The sequence below is a fragment of the Hippocampus comes genome, unplaced genomic scaffold (genome assembly GCF_001891065.2).
Source record: "Hippocampus comes isolate QL1 unplaced genomic scaffold, H_comes_QL1_v1.1 scaffold68, whole genome shotgun sequence".
In the NCBI taxonomy this organism is placed as follows: domain Eukaryota; kingdom Metazoa; phylum Chordata; class Actinopteri; order Syngnathiformes; family Syngnathidae; genus Hippocampus; species Hippocampus comes.
The window spans coordinates 5,255,353-5,274,965 of record NW_017805625.1 but is presented as its reverse complement, the minus strand read 5'-3'; the positions used below and the strand labels follow the sequence as shown (position 1 = coordinate 5,274,965).

At 41.8% G+C, this 19,613-nt stretch overlaps 1 long non-coding RNA gene and 1 other non-coding gene across 3 annotated transcripts; both read right to left on the bottom strand.

The window, feature by feature from the left end:
• Positions 1 to 4,991: 4,991 nt before the first annotated feature.
• On the bottom strand, positions 4,992 to 18,068 carry LOC109522691 (uncharacterized). Of its 2 annotated transcripts, none has more exons than XR_002169601.1 (3): positions 17,883 to 18,068; positions 15,164 to 15,243; positions 4,992 to 5,090 (listed from the first exon to the last, which is right to left on the bottom strand). It is a non-coding gene; the product is annotated as an uncharacterized LOC109522691 (long non-coding RNA). The 2 variants fall into 2 exon arrangements; XR_002169600.1 differs by lacking the exon at positions 17,883 to 18,068 and adding an exon at positions 15,816 to 16,568.
• Positions 17,692 to 17,764, bottom strand: trnaf-gaa (transfer RNA phenylalanine (anticodon GAA)). Its single transcript has one exon. It is a non-coding gene; the product is annotated as a tRNA-Phe (tRNA).
• Positions 18,069 to 19,613: the final 1,545 nt, after the last annotated feature.

Here is a 19,613-nt window from a genome sequence, read left to right as displayed (position 1 = left end):
TTGGCTGACTGTCAAATTCATTTTTGTCTTATCAGGGGAAAAAAAAAGAAAAAAAGGGTAAACATGGCCTGCAGTTAAGAGTGCAGACTCCTCCCTCCACATGGCTTTGTGTTGTTGTGTCCAGCTTTTCAGAATTTCCCAATTGTGTGGCTTTCAGTGTGTGACTGTGTGGTCTTGTGCTTGCATACTTTTTGTGTGCGCGAATAAGAGAGCAGTATATGTTCACGCACTTACGTAACAAGAGCATGCACATAACAGATGTATGCTGACACAGAGTACAGACTGTTCTCAAATGAAAGACCCAATTACACTGGCAAAAACATAGACGATCACTCCAAGTTTTCTAAATGTTACTTAACAGCAGATAGGCACAAAAACAATTCATCTATGAAGAAAAGGTCTTTTGACTGGTAACAAACTTGTACATGAACATAAAAGCCTGATAGATCAGAGGGCACGGCACTTGTGTGAATAGATTTTAGCTACAATTATTATCATAACTATTGTTAAAAACAAAACAAAAAACAACCGCAAAATTATATTCCTGGTAATTGCCATATTGTTTTGTTGAGTTTTGAGGCTCTTAGAAAAGAAAAAGAACATTTTCAAAATGGCTGCGTTTTCTGGTCAAGTCGTAAGAGTGTCCTGCATCATGCAAAATCAACTGTTTTGAGCTTTTAGGAATGTTAAAATGCTAATTCCTGACCAAAAACACTTCCCAAATTTGGTGTTTTTGGAGTGTTGTTCTGCACTCAACCAACTCAGAGCATTCCTGCTCTCAAAACATCAGCCCCGCCCAATCCAAGAGGCCAGAGCTGCAAGTAAACCAAACCGCTAGCTAGATGGTGACATAATATTCACACAAATGCACGAACGTTAGCCCCGTTATCAAGCACGATATGACAGATGTATTTTGTTGTTTAAAAAACAAACTTACTTGTGACACACATTACCGTGCGCGGGGATGAATAGTACAGTACATCAATGCTGTACAAAGATTGCCACTTGACTCTGGATCGAGGACATAAGGCTCCTCAATATAACTTTATTACTATTTACGGTTTGGTGAGCGGTTCGCGCAGCTGCCGGTTTTAGGACGACGTCATGAAAGGGGTGCGGTAACCACACGGTGAGAGGCGGGGTTTTGGCGAAACAGGCGCCGCCGTACTTCCGGGTTTTAAAAGTAGCTAGCAAAATAACGCATATTTCAAAAGAAATTGGATTGTTATTGTGCCAAAAGTAACATGTATTCAAATATCTATACATTTACATTTATTTTAATAAACGCAATTATTTAATGAGATAAATGAAGAAATACATTTTAGTTAATCCAGTAAACATGTCAACTGTTCCGAATGTAAATGCTTGGTGGGCTGGATGACAGAACATGGGAGACGGCTGTGCCGTCTCACGGCAGGTGTTTATGCGACTGTGAATGATGATTTATCCATACGTGCACCGAGATTTGCTGCAGAAGAGTTCAGGGCCTCTCACCCCAAGTTAGAATACACGGTACAGAAAATGAAAGGGTGGATGTTGTTGTGTTGGAGAAAATAGAAATTGCTTCACTGGTGTTGCTGACAGTTAAAGAGTTATGATGGTGGGCTGGGAGTGATAAACTGTTCCCCAAATGTCTATTTCTGATCCAAAAACTGAGGTGGAGTTCCTGGAAGTACTTTACAAAGAATTCCGAACTGCATGTTTATTAGTTACACATTTCAAGTCACAGAGTTTGTGAGGGATCAGAGCTTTTGTTGAAGTAGCTGAGTGTAAACACTAATCCACGTTGCTGGATCAGTGTACTTCTCTCTTTGTATTCGAAACAGAAGGGAACAGTGAGAAACCCTACACGTTACACTGCAGGTAATAGGAACACACAATGCCGCTAATTGTGTAGCAAGCATTATGGTTTCCTTTCGCGGTTTAGCACGGTATAGAGAATGACACGTGTAAAGTTGCATTGTAAGAAGAGCTTGGCTGTTGACATTTCAGACCGTGACCCAAGAGTAAATAATTCACTAGCCAGTTCAGCAGTATTTCCAATAAGATAATAGCACAGAGGCAGACAAAGGCAAATGGATGGGCGATAAAATGCAATGCAAAATGCAATGATATAATGTGCACAATGTTGGAGAATGAGGAAACTGAACGATGTTGCTGATTGTTTTTAAAAATGCTGATTGTTGTCAGCGCTATTTCCTGTCAGATGTCAGCAGCCCTATTCCTTCCATTCATCCATCCATCCATCTATCTATCCATTCATGGGCATGGGCTCGATTCCCACTGAGTGACGGAGTTTGTCCCTCTATGTTCCCTGCGACTGATTGGCGACCAGTTCAGGGTGCAGTCTGCCTTCCGCCCAAAGTCAGCTTGGATAGGCACCAGCAACCATTCCCGTAACATCATTCAGTATAAGTGGTGTTGAAAATGGATGGATGGATTTTTTTTTGGAGCAGTGGTTAGCACGTTGACCTCACAGTGTAGAGGTTGTGGGTTCGATCCCGGCTACGGCCTTCCTGTGTGGAGTTTGCATGTTCTCCCCGGGCCTATGTGGGTTTTCTCCGGGTATTCCAGTTTCCTCCCACATTCCAAAAAAACATGCATGGCAGGCTGATTGAACACTCTAGATTGACCCTAGGTGTGAGTGTGAGCGCGGATGGTTGTTCGTCTCTGTGTGCCCTGCAATTGGCTGGCCTACTGCCTGGAGACGGCTGGGATAGGCTCCAGCACCCCCCGCGACCCTTGTGAGGAGAAGCGGATCGGAAAATGGATGGATGGATTTTATTTCTGAAGGAGGTGAAAAAAAACTTTTCAAAGCTGCTTGGTTATATTTGAAAATAGTTGCCCCACCTGCTCAATCAAGAATTCACCACGGCTAATAAAATTTTTAGGAAGGCTTAATTTAATTCATTTCCACTGACCAGAGCCATACCCGATTACCTCCAGTCCTGTTCAATCAAGAAGTCATATAACTATAACCTGTCTGACAAACTGAAGTCCACCAAAAGATCGAAAAAACCTGCAACAAAATGCCACAATCCAAAAATATTCAAATATAGGTGCGGAATACAGTAAAGTAGTGTGATTGATGTTCTGGGGCTGCCTTTTCATTCAAGACCTGGACGACCTGCTGTGAGTCATCAATTTTGTTTGATCATCTCCAAAAAGCACCACTATTATCTACAATAACCTTAACCTCATCATGAAAAGAACAGGTCTTAGAAAGTAAACATGAATATAATGGAGAGGATGAGTGTTGGTCGCACACGTCTCTCAAATCACCTGGCCAGCTCCAGTCGTCCGCTTGCAAAGGACAGCACACGCTCACACACAATAACATATTAGTACAGCCCGTTATTTTAATCAATGTGTGTGGAAAATGACCTGCAGGCAGGCTGATTGATTTTAGTTGTGACGTCCGATGTTATCCATGCTTGGTGTAAATAGGTCATATACTGTACATACAGTGGATAATAAAAAGTCTACACATCCCTGCTCAAATGCCAAATTTTAGATCATTTGAAAATATTTTATGTGGTTGCACAAGTGTGCACACCCTCATAAATGGGGATGGGGATTTTTTAATTTTTTTAAATATTTTTTAAGCATTAACCAATCACAATTAAAATCATGTTAAAATACATTTCCAGTGCCTCTGATTAACCACAAATAAATTTCAGGTGAAAAATGCTAAATGTGTTAGGTACGAACCGAGGAAACCAAGGTCGAACTTTTTGGCCGTAATTGCAAAATGTATTTTTTGGCGCAAACACAACCAAATGCCCACCAGACCTAAAATGAAGAATGTTGGTGGCAGCATCATGCTCTGGAATTGTTTTTCATTCAGCTGGAACTGTGGCCCTCGTAACAAGTAACGAAAAGCCTGCTCGAACATCTGACATTTATTTGGGGTTAATCAGAAGCCTCTTAAATGGTGACAGTTGTTGACTCCCATTTAACTTGAGTCTTAATGTGGTTGGTTGATTCTGAACACAGCCACATCCAAGTTACATGAGGGTGTGTACACCCGCCTCATTTCAGTTGTTTATTTTTCCACTCTTGAAAGATTAAAAGCCATGTTATTCAGCTTATTTGACATGTCACAGTTTGGTGGGAAACGTTTTGAAATGATCTTGGTGTCATTTGTTTATATTACAAAAAACATGGCAGTTGAACAAGGGTGTGGAGACTTTTTATATCCACTTTATATTTATACAGTGGACAGTTATACGGTCACAATCTGTTACATTTACATTGCATCGGGATAGAACACTACAGATGCACTCAGGTGTTTCCAATATTTTGTGTGAGCGGCACAAGTGAGCATGTTGTTTTGAACTGTGCAGGTGCACACTACCTGATGCTGTGGTCGCTATGGCATGATTCACAGTGCGGATGAGGCTGTAGCGTCGCGAGTTGCGTTTGTGGGGGTGCAGCAGTATTGGGGCACTGCAGTGCTTTTCTGTTCAATCTCAACGCACGTGATGATTGATGCACGTTTCTGCAGAGCTTAAGTGCGTCCAGAGAGCCGCATCACTCCACCCTCCCTCACTCTCGGTCTCCCCCTCCATCCCATTTTGTGCAAATTCAAAATGCAGCTCACCCTCTGCCCATTGTGTTCTGGGCACTTTATTTCCTGCAGCAATTTGCCGTCCTACTTTTTGTGCCTGTTTTTGCACATGGCTGTGGGCTATTTAAATGAATTTTATGGTGAAATATAATCAAGGGTCGTATTTGGCTTAAGTTTTACTTTGTCCTCATCATCTTTATATGGTCGTATTCAGCACCGCACAAGCACCGCACTAGTTCTCTCTTTACATCTTGCCGATACATTCACATCATCGTTTACCATTTTCAAAAATTCTCATCTTGTCCCTCCCACCCCCATCCTACCTGCATCTCTCTGTCTCTCTTTTCGCTCTTGCTCTCTCTCTCTCTCTCTCTCTCTCTCTCTCTCTCTCTCTCTCTCTCTCTCTCTCTCCTCTGCCACCCGTCTCTTTGCTGCAGTGTGGAATTTTCCAAGCTGCGGTATTAGGGCTCATGGTGATGAAGAAAGGTGACGAGGATGGGAGAAGCTGGTAAGATGAAGGCTGAAAAAAAGAAAAGAAAAACAAATAGAGTTATGAATGGACTCTCATCTTTCTCCTTACATCTAGTGGAAAAATACCAGCACATATGTAGGGAGTGGATGTCGAAAGGCCCAGCTGCACATTTATGTGTTCAATCTTGACCGCCCCCCCACCAAAAAAAAACAGCACATTTAACATTGCTTTTCAACATGTCCAGGCAGGATAAATTAACATCCTGCCAGGAGCAAATTGCTTTGATATTTTACTTTTGTTCTGCTTTCACAGTAAATAATGCATGAATCCTAATGACAAAAAGGTGCACTTTGAAGGTATACAATTCGTTTGTCTTGGCAAAGATCTCGTTTAAATGTCATCATTGACTTACAGGAGCAATGATACAGGTGTGGATGCAAAAGTAGGCTGTATCTGATGTCCAAAATAAAAATATGGAGCAAATCTACCCTTAAACCTTCCTCTATAATCCCCCCTTTATCATGTTTTAAGAGGATGCTTGTTCATTACAAGTAGGAGGTTGAGAAGTACTGTTTATTGGTTGTCTAGTGGCTGCAATGTCTTCACAGAAAAAAAAAGCACTGCAACATTTGTGGTGGGAAAGTGGAGGAGGTGAGAGGAAAAGTGTTAATGACAATCTGTGAGTGTGACAACTGTGTTCCAATGGCCTTCTGTTGCTGAGTGGTTGCGGATGCAGTAGAGGTCATTTAGGTGAGGATGTGACTAGGACATTTGCTGCAGTTCACTTCACTCACTATGCAATGTAATGCAACGCGACTGACTATTTCCAAAATGGCAGTGATACTTTCCACAGGAACCTCACGATACAGAGGCACCTTCAGGTACGAGTTCAATTCATTCAGTGACACAGCAAAAAAAACAAAAAAAAAAAACATCTCAGATCATCTTTCCCCATTCAGATAAATGGAAATGCCATTAATCCGTTCCAGTTTACCAAGAAAAAAAACTCAAATGATAGTAATGTGTTTTAATACAACAAATTGCACTCTTTAATATTGTACTTTGTGCAAACATACAATAATTACATAATAAAATAGAATGTTTAGAAATGTAACATTTTTTGCTTCAGTTCAATAGACTGTGTGCTGCTTCTTTTGGTGAGTTGACCATTTGGAGCAGTATATGTGCATACTGTACATGCAGTCTCATACCCTCAATAAACTGCAGTAATATCAAGGAGGATAATACCGTATATATACAGGCTGAAACTGATCAAGGCTCCCACAGGCCTACATTCTAAACATGGCATCAATTCATCATGTAGTGTGTATTTAACTAATGACAGAGCAGTGCAGTTATTATAAACAGTATCAAGACTTTCCTTAGCCCTGCTTAGCACTAGACTGATCGCCAGTCATTTGCAGGGTACAAATAGCTAAACAACCATTCAAAGTCACCTTCACACCAACAGAGAACTGAGAGTGTTTGATAACCCATTCATCTATCCATCTAGTTTCTCCACTTTTCTCCTCATTAGGGTTGCAAGTGAGCTGGAAGGGACATTGGGTGAAAAGTGGGGTACACCCTGGACCGGTTGCCAGCCATTTGTCGGCCACCCTTTGAACAAACCAACCATTCACACTCACATTTGCACCGAGGGACAATTTCCACTGAAGCTACCATCCATGTTTTTGAAATGTGGACAGAAGCTGGGGAAAAAAAGCAGGTAGATATACTCAACACCATGCTACCCTTCACTGCAATTAGTCAACATAAAAATACTGAATTTGTTGGGCAAAGTTTATGAATAAAAAGATGAGGTATTTTCAATGCTATTTATTTAGCGACTGGATATTTGAGTTTTATTTCATTGTAATCTGCTGTCTACCGTGATCGATATAAAATATGCTTTTGTCAGTAAAAAGGGAAAAGATCCCGGAAAGTTGCCGTTGATTGGATGCAATTTTAAGGAAAAATACTACAGCGGGATATATATTTTGGTCCATATTACACACCTCTAGCACCATGTTTGTGGCACCATCTTAAATGTTTTCAGCAGTCTGTTTGTGTGTGACTCTTTGGAGTCTCTTGGCAACACACAGACACATGACATCCAATCATCTCAACTTTTTTTTTTACATGATTTCATGCCTACAATGATAAAAGGCAGCAAAACACTACATCACAAACAGATGGGCGTAAACCAAGCGCTCATAAGATGACGTGATTTTGACAAGAAACAATATGGCATATTAACTTAGAGGATGCATTTCTTGTGCAATGAATGCGTGTGTGCAAATGCGAGAAAACTTAGTCACTCATCACTAGCCAATCCCCTCCCGTCATTTGTTGCTCTCATTCGGTCACATTATGCTGCCAAGAGAAACTAGACCCGGCAGTCCTTCGTGACAGAGGGGCTTTATTGGGAATCTGAGGGGCTTGGGATCTGGGCCAGAGGGGGGAGCGGGCCGGTGCCAGTCATCTGTGCCTCGACTATGAGCAGTGTGAAAGCAGGGTGAAACTGCGGAAGAATATGCTCGTTTGCAAATCAGCTCCCAAGCAATTGAGTGTACACTGTTCTTACAAGAGTTTTCTCGAAAAGCAGTTTCTCTATGGCTTTTTCTGTTCAAGGGCATGGCCGGGGTCAAAGCTGGGCAACACCATGATCTGTGCCAGTCAATCACTGAGTGATGATAAAAACGCATGAGTGAGAATTGATCCCACGCCAGCTGTATAAAACTCAGCTATGGTATTTGGACTACTACGCTTGCTACCAATGGCTAAGCACCATGATATGGTCATACATGGTCAAAACTGGAGCGACACTGCCGGTACACTACAGTACACAAGAAGTGCAAAATCCTTCAACAAGGCACTTCAAAACATGGAGCACACTTAAGTTTGGAGTAAAATTGTGATAGTTCCCACAACAGAAAAGGAGGAAAGAAGTTTGGGTATATTATTAAAAAAAAAAAAAAAAAAGCTCACTCTCTGCCATTGAAAGCTATAGATACCAAATATGCATTGTACCTGTGAGAGTTGGCAGATTAAAAAAAAAAAAAACGGTTCAAAGATGTGGACGTGAGAATCTTCTTTTACCCTTTCAGGGACAGCGGTTACAACAGTGGACAGCCTGTCATGTTATCAGGTTACAGGGTGCATGAAAGGGTTAAAATTCACAAATCTGGAGATGATAATGTTAGCGTCCAACAGCTACTGGACACATCCTCCGTCTTTCAGCTGCTGCCGCAACAACGAACCGTGTGATCTCTTCTAACCGACTGTGTGGGAATGCGTTTGAACCGCGCCTATGTTCTTTGGTTTCAGCCTGTCTGACTCAATTTGTCCAGTGAAATAATCCTGGAGTTGCATAACCTTGACCCTCCTGCCCAACACGACGACAAGCGGCGGAAAATCCCAGAGATCAAGAAAGGGATCAGACATAAAGGAGGGCAGTAAGAACAATGCAAAGGTGGGATAAAATGGAACAGGTTGTGGGTGGGACGCCGCTGGGCTGGCTGGCGGAAGAGGACATCGGGACCTTGTTTCGGAGAACACGGGCTCGCTGAGAACGCTGAGGCGGCAGACGGAGGCCTTGCCAGTAATAGAGTGAGCTTTACACTGTGAAAAGTCATTTCAGCACATGTCCAGTTGGTTTGTGCTGTCGGGAAGAGGAAGGAAGCGTGTGAAGAGAAAAGCTGTGATATGAGATAATACAAAGTGGCAGATGAAACAATGGAAGCGTTCAAATCTCTATTCCGCCGTATCCTCAATTTTAGAAGGAAAATCTTGCCCTCAAAAAGTCTTGGAACCGGGACATCCCATCCCTGTTAGCGTGAGGTGAACCATTTAATAAAGACAGGGGTCGGGGGGGGGGGGGGGGGGGGGGGGGGGGGGGAGGGAATAGTTTTAACAGAGCAAACCATAACATTCCCCCTGGGTCATTTGAGACAAATTGAAGAAGCAACCTACAGAGACTTTTCGAAGGACTTGGGAATAAAAAAAAAAAAAAACGAATTAGAGCCCGAGCCAAACCTTAATAGGATACGTTTGCTCTTAATAAGAACAAGTTTAAATATAGCAAGATGGGAGGGGGGGGGGGTGCAGAGACAGAAAAAGTTGGCAATCACTTCTCACCACAAACAACCTGCTATATTTTCCAACAACTGCTGACAAAAACATCTTAAAATGCCCCTTGTGAGCAAATATGCACCAGTGGATCACAACAACAGACTTGTTGCTCATGAGACAAAGGGCTTCCCCGAGTATAAATAAAGTCCCGTTGCATCGACTATAACAGTCAAGGCTATATTGATCCCATATCTGAAGGATTAAGGTTGGCAGCCGCCATGTCCTTCATGGCCTCCACGCCTCAACACTCCTCCGTTCACACCTCTGAGTCACCTATACGAAATGTGCCATATGTATTGGTGTGAAAGCCGCAGTGAGGACACTACAAGGGTGACCTGAGACATGTTCAAGGTCCTCCCATAATCCACTGCCACCCTAGAATATGAAGACGCATGCTCATTTGCAATCTGAATTCATGCTGACGCAGAGCGTTTCTGCTCAGTGATTGTTTTTGTTTTCCAGATTTTTTTTTTCTCACACTGCAGGGTTTGTTGTGAACAAGAGTCCCTCATCCTCATCCAGAGGGGCACAGATATTGGAAAACACAGGCCACAGCCACAGATTCCAAATCTAATAGAGCACAGATTTGCTCCATTGTTCTCAGTTCATAGAGCAGTGTGATACTTGCGATGATACAATATCGCGGTGATCCGATTAGAACGATTTGACTCCGGAAGGGCATTGCTGCTCCCTTACAGGAGGACATCACCATAAGAGCAACAAGGAAAGGTCGAAAACAAATCTGTCTCACTCAAACTGCCATACACGCTGATAATGTTCCACTCCAGTCCTATAGATGGCAGTCATGAGTTGGTTGCCACCTGCCACACACAGCAAGCGTTTTACTTCACATGTGGGAATTGAGAGGTCAAAATGTGTGCACACGGCAGATGCGAGCCCACCAATTTCAGAATGTCCACTACTTGTAGCCCCATCACCCACAGAAAACTACCCTTACGCCGTCGTTCGTCAGATAACCTATCACTACCCGCCAAAGGCAACACTAAACTCATCCCTGCTCGGAAAATGTGTGTGTGGTTATGTGTGGCATGCGCGAGTAGGGCTTTCTCAGACATTTATCTCTTGCGGCAAGCGCAGAGTCAGCAGATTTTTAGTCGACCGGGAACCCCTGCGAGCACCACCTCAAAGGGTGAAAGGAAGCCAAGGCAAAGGGTCATCGACACTGCTGACGTCCCGAACGGGAACATTCGGCTTACATAAGCTTCAGCGAAACCGATCTAATGCCGGCACATTTTCAGCTGCGCAGAACCAAGTCAACTCGGCTGGTGTTTCCTTGGGTCCACGAATGAGACATGATGATGTTTCTATAAAGGAAGACGGAAATGATCGCTTGGAAATGTTCCACCTGATGTTTTGGTGATTAAGTCAAACGAAGCCACTTCAAATGTTTTATATAACAAATGCTTGGATGGATGGAAAACATTGGGCGCTCTTAACTTTTTATTTACCCAGTTACTTATTTTTTGATGACACATCTGACCCATTTGCAAAAATATTCTGAGAAACAATTAGAATGATACAATTCATGTTATTGATACAAACCTCTCAATCAATTTGTCAGTTAAGAGTGTGTTAGATAAGACAAGACTTGATTGATCCCAGAGGGGGATCCCAAGTGTTATAGCAAAACAATGTCAAGGAGCAAACAGCGGTCACGCTATCGCTCGTGGCTGTATGAGCCCTCATCTTGTAAACATAACCACACAGAGGCAAGTGTTCTCATGCCATCACACCGGCCGTACGAGCATGTAAACACACCCGACGTCACCCTCCTTAGATGATGTGCACGGGGCACAGCTGACTGGACTGGACTACTTGTGTTTTCCGTCGTGGAACAGAACAGCAGGTCAACACAGGTACAAAAGGAGCACTCCAATCTCCTTGGAAGTCAGCGCTCAGTCAGGGTTAATTCCCAGGCTATAATAAGAACCAAAAGATGCACTGGTCAATGACATTCTCAGCCTAATAAAGAAGGCCTAGTACTTTGAGTCCTGCTCTGGATCACATTACGCTGGGGTCTATCACCAACTGGAGTGAGGCGAGACATGACGCATGGTCATACAAGGGGCAATGAGACGACCTTGTAGAGTTCCAATTACAAACCTGGAAGAGAAGCTATTGATTTACTAGATACTGTAATCGCTCTAGACAAACATCGTCAAAGATTAAACCTCCACGTTTGCTTGTTTAGTGGATCTTTTGGGGCGATTTGCTGGAAAAAAAATACAATTATCCCAAGTTCAAAAATATGCTTTAAGCAAAAGAAAATACCCACTAACACATCCTTTATCACTGCTCTGAGGGTTGATATTGACGTTTTTCCCCCCATTTCATGGTCTGTTACATAATGGAATGTAGCTAGAGGCCTGGAGGTCACAGAGAGAGCAAGTCCTGTCTTTCAATATATGCCCACTTTTGTCTTTATTGTAGACCACATCCTCTATCTGTAACAACCTGTGTGTTCCTTGACTGCCACCATGCAGTGTGCGGCTGCCCAAAAGAGGAAAGCGGATATTTTGAAAGATGGGGCTTGTTCTCATTCAATCCATTCATTGTAATGAATCCAGCAACATACGCATGGCTCGTTAAATTTTTTACCACGAGCTTCACATTTCATCCACATGCACATTTAAAATAATAAATATGGTTAGGTATTGTTGTAAAACACATTACACCATATTTTTCTGACTATAAGTCACACCAGTCAAAAAGAATGCATCATGAAGAAGAGTATTTTGGAGGGGAATATTGAATTTATTTAATATTTAAATGTTTTAAATTTGTTTTATAAAAATCCAATACCAAGAACAGTGGCGCTTGGACACCTGAAATCTCCGTTCACTAATAGTGGTTGCATTCGCAAATGTATTAGGAGTACATGCTGGAGTAATACCCACTTCTAATTACCGAACTGTTTTTCTTTTTAGTTTAAAATGGCTTACCTTAACGAGAATCCCACATCGCAGTGGGGTCAGTGGTACAATACTGGTCACTTATTGGTCCTCTTGGTGCTGTAAATCCTTTTGTGGCATAAATCAGTTGTATTCTTAAATTACAACATGTCTCACATTAGTTGCCTTGACAACTACTACTTCTATTTATGCTTCAGTTTCTTACGCCGGTTGACAATTAGGGAACAGGCATTTTGGGGGCCAGTCTGGGCATGTGCAATTTAGCTCCTTGCCACATCACTTAAAGGAACTTTTTCATCTGTCTCGCGATCAAATGACAGTGACGTCACGACCCTCTTCGGCCTGCATTCTAGAACCAGGTTGCAATAGATTCTGACGACTGTTTCGATTGTAACCGCCTGGCCCCAAAAAAGTAGAATAGAAAAGCGACTACACAGGGCGGAACAAAACTGTTTGGGGTCGTAGCTAGTATCATTGAAAAGATTCTTCAAAGGTAAGTCTTGGTACCACAACAGAGATCCTGTTTGAGACAGAAGACCGGGATTGTCTCATCATAAAAGTGATCTCTGAGTAAAACTGAAGAGTTAGCCTTATTCTTCTTCCTCCTCTTTTCTGCCTTCATTCTAAGATTCACGTGACATGTTGGGGCCAGTGAGGAAGTGGACTGGTGAGAGGAAATAAGTGAGAGAGCAGGCCTCAAAAGCAGCACGTGCCACAAGCATCATAATCTCAAGTTTACATTCGGTCACACTTGCATCTGAATAGAGGAAGTCGATTCAGGAGGGTCTGGCTAAATACAGGAAGTGCGAATATCGTACGTGTGCGCACTGCAAAACAAACCGCTTACCCTATGCTCTGTTGCTTGCTGACATACAAACTTAGCTGCAGGGGGCGGGGGGCAAACAGCTGACAGAAAGACAAAGACAATATGTCTTTTGCATAGCAAAGCTTCAACGAGAGAAAAGAACAGGTGCTATGAATGACATCAAATGTAGGCTGCTATTTGGCTGACAACCAAAGATGCCGCAATGGAAAATTGTGGCAGTGAGAAATGATAGCCAATTGGCATTGTAGCGTGATTATTTATCTGTCACAGATGAACACATGACATATACTGTTTCATTGTCTACATGGTGTGGCGTCACATTCTATAAATTGCTCCAATGACTAATGTGTAGAGGGTGTCCCTGTTGAGATGAAGCCGCCGGCTTCGCGTGGTGCTTTTGCCACAACGTCAGGTAAACCTGCACAATCCAATGAGATACATACAATACAATATCTGTTCATAAATTCTACAAAGCACAAAGATCACTCTGCTTGCAATTCAGCATCACTGCACACCACAATCACACTCATAAACATTAATAAATGGATACCGAAAAGAATCTTTGACAGTGTCACCTAACAACTAAGCAGGTATGTATCTATGTTATGTTTTTGGCTGTAATCCTCAAATGTAAAGGAGCACCTATTAATATGACCTAGTTGCTTACGATGCATTATCATTCAAAATGAATTGGGCTTGAGAGTCAGAAACAATTCCTAAAAGCAGCGGTCCCCAACCTTTTTTTGCCCCACGCACTGGTTTAATATCAGGCAGTATTTTCAAGGACCGGCCTTTAAGGTGTGACGGATAAATACAACAAAATAACACCGCAAATACAAAGTGCACGAAAAATATGACTCACCACTGCCGCATATTACGCAGAGTGGGCTTGCTGATCGGGAATCTCCTGTCGAGATAAATCCGTATTTTAAGTAGGACTCCTGATACTGTCTCTTAAATGTACCGGTAGCCTTTTTCTTGAAAGTCGTAGGCTCCTCTGTCTCCTGGCTGGGCCTTTTCCCCTTCCCAAAGAAACATTTCTTTTTTTACTCATTTTGCTATCTCCCGGGTTTCATTTTAGCGGTAACCTATCACGTGACCAAGAAGCGCGCCTTAACTTGCATGAAGAGTGACACACTGTTGACGGATGTAACAGAGAATCCTTTAATTTTTCCAAATAAAACATCTTTCAGATTCCGAAATGAATAAAACGGAAGTAATGTAAGTTATTTATTCTTTCTGTGCGGCCCGGTACCAAATGACGCACGGACCGGTACAGGTCCGCGGCCCAGGGGTTGGGGACCACTGCCTAAAAGCGATAAAGAGAAGTCATGATTTGGGATGATGCCAGACATTCTGTGATGACTGGCTTGCAATAACAAACCACAGTCATAGGCTTATCTCCTGTATATAAACTCAAAGTGATAAGAAACCTCTTAAAACCGAATACCGGTACTTTTTTTTTTTTTTAGATTGCCACACCCACTTTTTTTATAACCCTGATGATTCCACAGAATATCTGTATTGAATGTGTGAACAGATCCTCAGTCACTGTTGAAATAAGCTATTAACAACACAGGCCCAAGTTATAAAATACATTTTCATCTTGTATTTGACTGAGTCCCATCAAGTATTGATACAAAGTAACTGTACTCTCGATCCATGTGTTAATCAACACCTTGTTGGGGCAACTTGACAAACAGACATAAACATAAAATAAACTCCTCACGCGTCATATTCAGGGTGCAGCGGGTTCAATCTGCCTTGAGAAAGGTGTGTATAAATAAACTAAGGAGTGGCGACTTTATTGGCAGACGTTCATGAAGAAAAAAAGGAGAAGTGAGAGCAGCCGGAGGCAAAGGTGAAGACATTAAAGATACTTTATAGAACACCGTATAGCTTAACATACCACAGGTGGTGATAAGAGTAAAGACAAGGCCACTCACGCAAACTGGGTATTCAAGAAGTTCGGAGTTTTACCACTGTGCTTCCCTATGTAAAACATTTACAGTAGTACCGAACAATAATAAGATCGGTTTTGATAGAAACCATCCACTAATGTTGAACACCCCTGAGATTACCTACAGTTCTGTATATGCAGTACCAGCAATACTTCCTCTGAGGTTGTACATTGCATGACTCGGGGTGTATCAAAGGACTCATTCTGGGTGCGCAGTTTGCTTTGTTGTGCAGAGAGAGCAAGAAAAGACCCACGCAAGATCACTGCTTACCTCACGGGATCAAGCTCAACCAGCATCGTGGAATTATAACTGCAAATTTTGGTTTTTCCTTGGCTTTTTGTAACCAGTCACTAGGAAAAGGAGGTACATTGAAAGTGAAATTAGTAATGTGGATTCACATGTGTAGACAAGTTAAGGTGGAAAGGTTTCCAGTTTTACTATTGACACTGGTAAATGTATTTTCACACTTTTATGATTTTTCAAGTAAGAATGAAAAAGTCACTAATGACCGTTTCACTTTACTCTTAACAGTGCCTGTCAAGTGAAATCATAGGTTTGTTTCTAAATATATTCTACATGTTTGAAGATCATTTCTGAAAATCTGCAGAAACTGAGCACGACTGAATTGTGGAGATATTGTCAGGTTCAGGACCAAACCGAATAATGTTTTGGATTCCAAAAATAAAATGCAGGCTCAGACAAAATGCAATAACAAAAATATTTATTACAGAAAATCGTACCTACAAAATACAAACTGAAATCGCTGGTCACAAGGAGCCAGGAAAAAGCAATGAATAAGCAAAAAGCGCTTGCAAAGGCAAAGTAAAATACAACACCGACAATAAACAAATGAAATATCAAAAAGTCCAATAATGCTAGACCAAGGATCAAGCTCAAATGAAGGAATAATGAAAATACTTACAAAAGGTCTATGAGAAAACAAGCGTGACTATGAAAGGTATCGAAAGGTCTAGAATGCAACACTTGACGCACAACAGCAAGAACGGTCAATAATCCGACGATGACCAGGCAGCAGGACAGTCCTTAAATACACAGCAACGCTTGATGGGGAAACGCGGCACAGGTGCGCCTGCTGGAGGGAAACGCCCCTCACTTATGTTATGCCTGGCAAGTATCTACATGTAGAGAGCGACACAGGTGTAAAATCTCGGCGCAGTGTCTGTAAGGAGATACTTGAGGTTCATGATATGCATTGTTGGCATGTGATGCAAAGCTGTTATATAACCACAAGATAGGGCTTATGGATATCAAATTATAAGCATACCTTTCCAAGGCACATATTTTACATTCAAAAGAGCTGACAGCACCAAACCTAAAGGTCACAAAAAGACCGGTATATAAATACATATTGAAATACTGATGATCTTGTCTCAATTTACTCATATTTTGATTAGCAAGTGCAAAAACTGGCCTGTTTAGCGGAACACAAACCTGATGTAAATGCAAGAATCCATGACTTCTGTTGTACAAATGGCAACAGGTGGAGGATCCACTCGTTAATTGTACTTACTGCCATCTAGTGGAAGTGCATTTAATTGTTCTACCTGTCACAATTGGTCACTGACATACAGTCCAACATCGTTACAACGTACCTCGAGGGACATAACGGATCTGTACGTTATAACGGTAGTTCGTTGTGACCATTTCCAGTAAAATGGCCATCAACTATGCTGTACAGTATAATACAGTATGAACATTTATAGATGTAACATCGATGTAATATAGATGAACATGTAATACAGTATAAATATGTCAATTACGATCATCTTTCAATCTGTTGCCCTCAAAACCATGATTTTGTTGCCATTACGAATGATTGTCAAAATCGTCAACTTTGCCAATTCGTAGTCTCGGCTGAGCTTCGTCTGGGAGACTCCCTTAGAAAGTGCGAGACAATTCACAGACAGCGAGATTTGCTTCTGTTTACCTGATATGTTTTCAGACCATGTGCTCAGAACCGTGTAGTGCCACCGGAAGTACAACAATGTACGAGTCGATCAGTAGTGTCGCTCAGCAATGGAGGCAATTCCCGCGCTGTACATTTTGTTCATAAGCAAGGTCGCTTTAACGCTGTCTCCTCTTTTTAACTAATGTTGACCTAGCATCAGGAACAACTGGGGATTCGGTATCTTAATCAAGGACACTTTTTTGAATTTGTAGTTTTTAAGCGAGATTTTTCTAATGTAAAATGGGTGCATTGGTGGAACAGAGGTTGGGAAACATTGCATGACAAGAATACTTCCATGACGCCATTGGTGAACACAAAACCCTTGACTGGAAGTAACGTGTGTCAATTGCTGCGTACACTATTCGAGAAAATTAACTTAGATTTGTGCTTTGGATTTCTGATCCTTATATTAAACTGACATGAACGTAAACATGCTGCCCTAACTTGAACTGCCTGTTTACAAACTCAGGAGGGAGACTCTTCACTGGTTTATTGGACAAGGTCGCCCCCTGGAGATGACTATTGACTATTTGGGCACCAATGGTGTTTTTCTTTTACACACGTCGCTTAAAAACGACGGAATATTTATATATAGAAGAAATTACTTTATGTATATTTATGTATAGAAGAAACAACTTAATAACATAAAACAAAAAAAATACAGTTATCCATGCATTAATTTCAGGAAAGAAATTTGTTGTGCGTACGATATTCCGACGTAACTACATTAATTTGTCCTGGAATTAAAATGCTTTTCAATTTTACAAATGGTGTCATCGATGTCTGTTTCAGGTAGAAGACCCAATAAAAGTTATTTTTAAGTTCCCTATGCCGAAACCCGGGATCGAACCAGGGACCTTTAGATCTTCAGTCTAACGCTCTCCCAACTGAGCTATTTCGGCATGCATGCTGCTGCTACATTACACATTTTAAACTAATCTGAACGGTGAACTACGTTACATCTAAAACATAGCCCCAATTTAGAGAAAACGTAGCATAAAGGAAGACTAATCGCCTTACCTTGGCCGTAGGTCGTAATTCTTTGCGTTTCTCCACCACTTCAGGTTTGTCGCGTCGTGGGTTTCCGCCACTGGGTCAGGTGACGTTCTAATGTTTGAACACAAGGAGACGCTAGAGCAGCACATTCAGCCATAACAACGGCGTGAAGGTACTGCTGTGCAATGTATAATGTAATCGCATCGAACGTTGTCTGCAGTGCAGCAAAAGAGAGAGAGAGAGAGAGAGAGAGAGAGAGAGAGAGAGAGAGAGAGAGAGAGAGAGAGAGAGAGAGAGATGTTATAATCTATCGACCCTCTTGTGTAGCTAAATAAGGTCTTATTAGAAACAGCTTCAGTCTGTTGTAACCAAACTACAAAAACGACCCGAAACAATGTGAGATTGTTAATTATTTTGACAATGCAAATAGAAACTCGGCCTTGTCATCTTTTTAGATCAATTGTACGTTGACAAAATTCTACGAGATAATTTGTCGAAATGAGCCCGCTATTGGATAAAGTGTCCACAACAGATGGGCCATTTAATGTAGGCAGAGCATGGCTCAAATTTGATGTTCGTTTTGAGCGTCCATGAAAAAGGGCGGTTGAGGGCCTGCTCATTGTTGCTTTCATTTGGAGTACAGTACAACAATCCCTTGCTTATCACAGGGGTCATGTTCCAGAATCCCCCTCAATAGAAAATATCTGTGAATTAGAGACCATTATTTGATCATTTACACACGTTTTAAAGCTTTATGCATAATACCAATACAAAATAGAGACGTGAGGTGCAGGTATTATTTTTGTCCGCTAAGGGTCACCATCCAAATATTCTCAACTATAATATGTGTGACTTTGCTTATTGAATGACGGTGAAGTCAGTGAATGGAAATTCAGAATTGATTGTTATTGGCAAGCTGTCGAGTGGCTCATCGTTCGTCATTCCGCATGTTTCAGTGTCTCTGAGAGTCAGTTGTGTGCTGCAGCTAGCGTAGGTATGCCCTTATTATATGTAATTTGTTACTGGCTGTGCTCCCCCCTTGATTGACCACTTGTGGAAGGATTACAATTTGTTGTAACTGTAGCATTCTTAGGCCATCCTAAATCAGCTAACAGCAGACGTGCTCTTTTGTTCAAGTGTCAAATGATCCCAAACTTCTGACATTCTTTGATTTTTAGGCACTCTTTCCTCCTGGGTCGAGCTTATTCCTATGGTAGACTGCAGTACCGAAAAAATGTAGAAGTAGAAAAATGACATGAAAAATGAAATCCGCAATATGAAATTCGTTATTCATAGTTTAAAAATACGCGATACAGTGACACCACAGAGAAATCACAATATGGCCACCAAGGACTCGATTTCCCTTTCTGGAGCAGCCTGTTTTCATGTCCAAAACATGCGCTATCTGTTTTTATCATGAGGTATTTCTCACTTCAGTGGTAGCCGGGGGACTCAGAACACGACTAATAATAGTTCTAGCCGATTCTCAAGTATTCAACAAAAACCGTTGTTATAAGGTGGCGAGAGTATGTGACACTATAGTGGACTGAGAGCAGTGGCTAATCTGCAGCAATGCAGCGCTTGTCCCTTTATTTGTCATATAATGTTCTGATGTCATCTTGCACGGGAGCCTCTCCCTCCTCTCTCTGTCTCTCTCTCTCTCTCTCTCTCAACCTCGCTCGCTCGTGTTTTTTTTTTTTCTGTTCCTCTTTCATCGCTCAAGGTGACTTTCCTTCCTTCCAAGACACTGCAGCT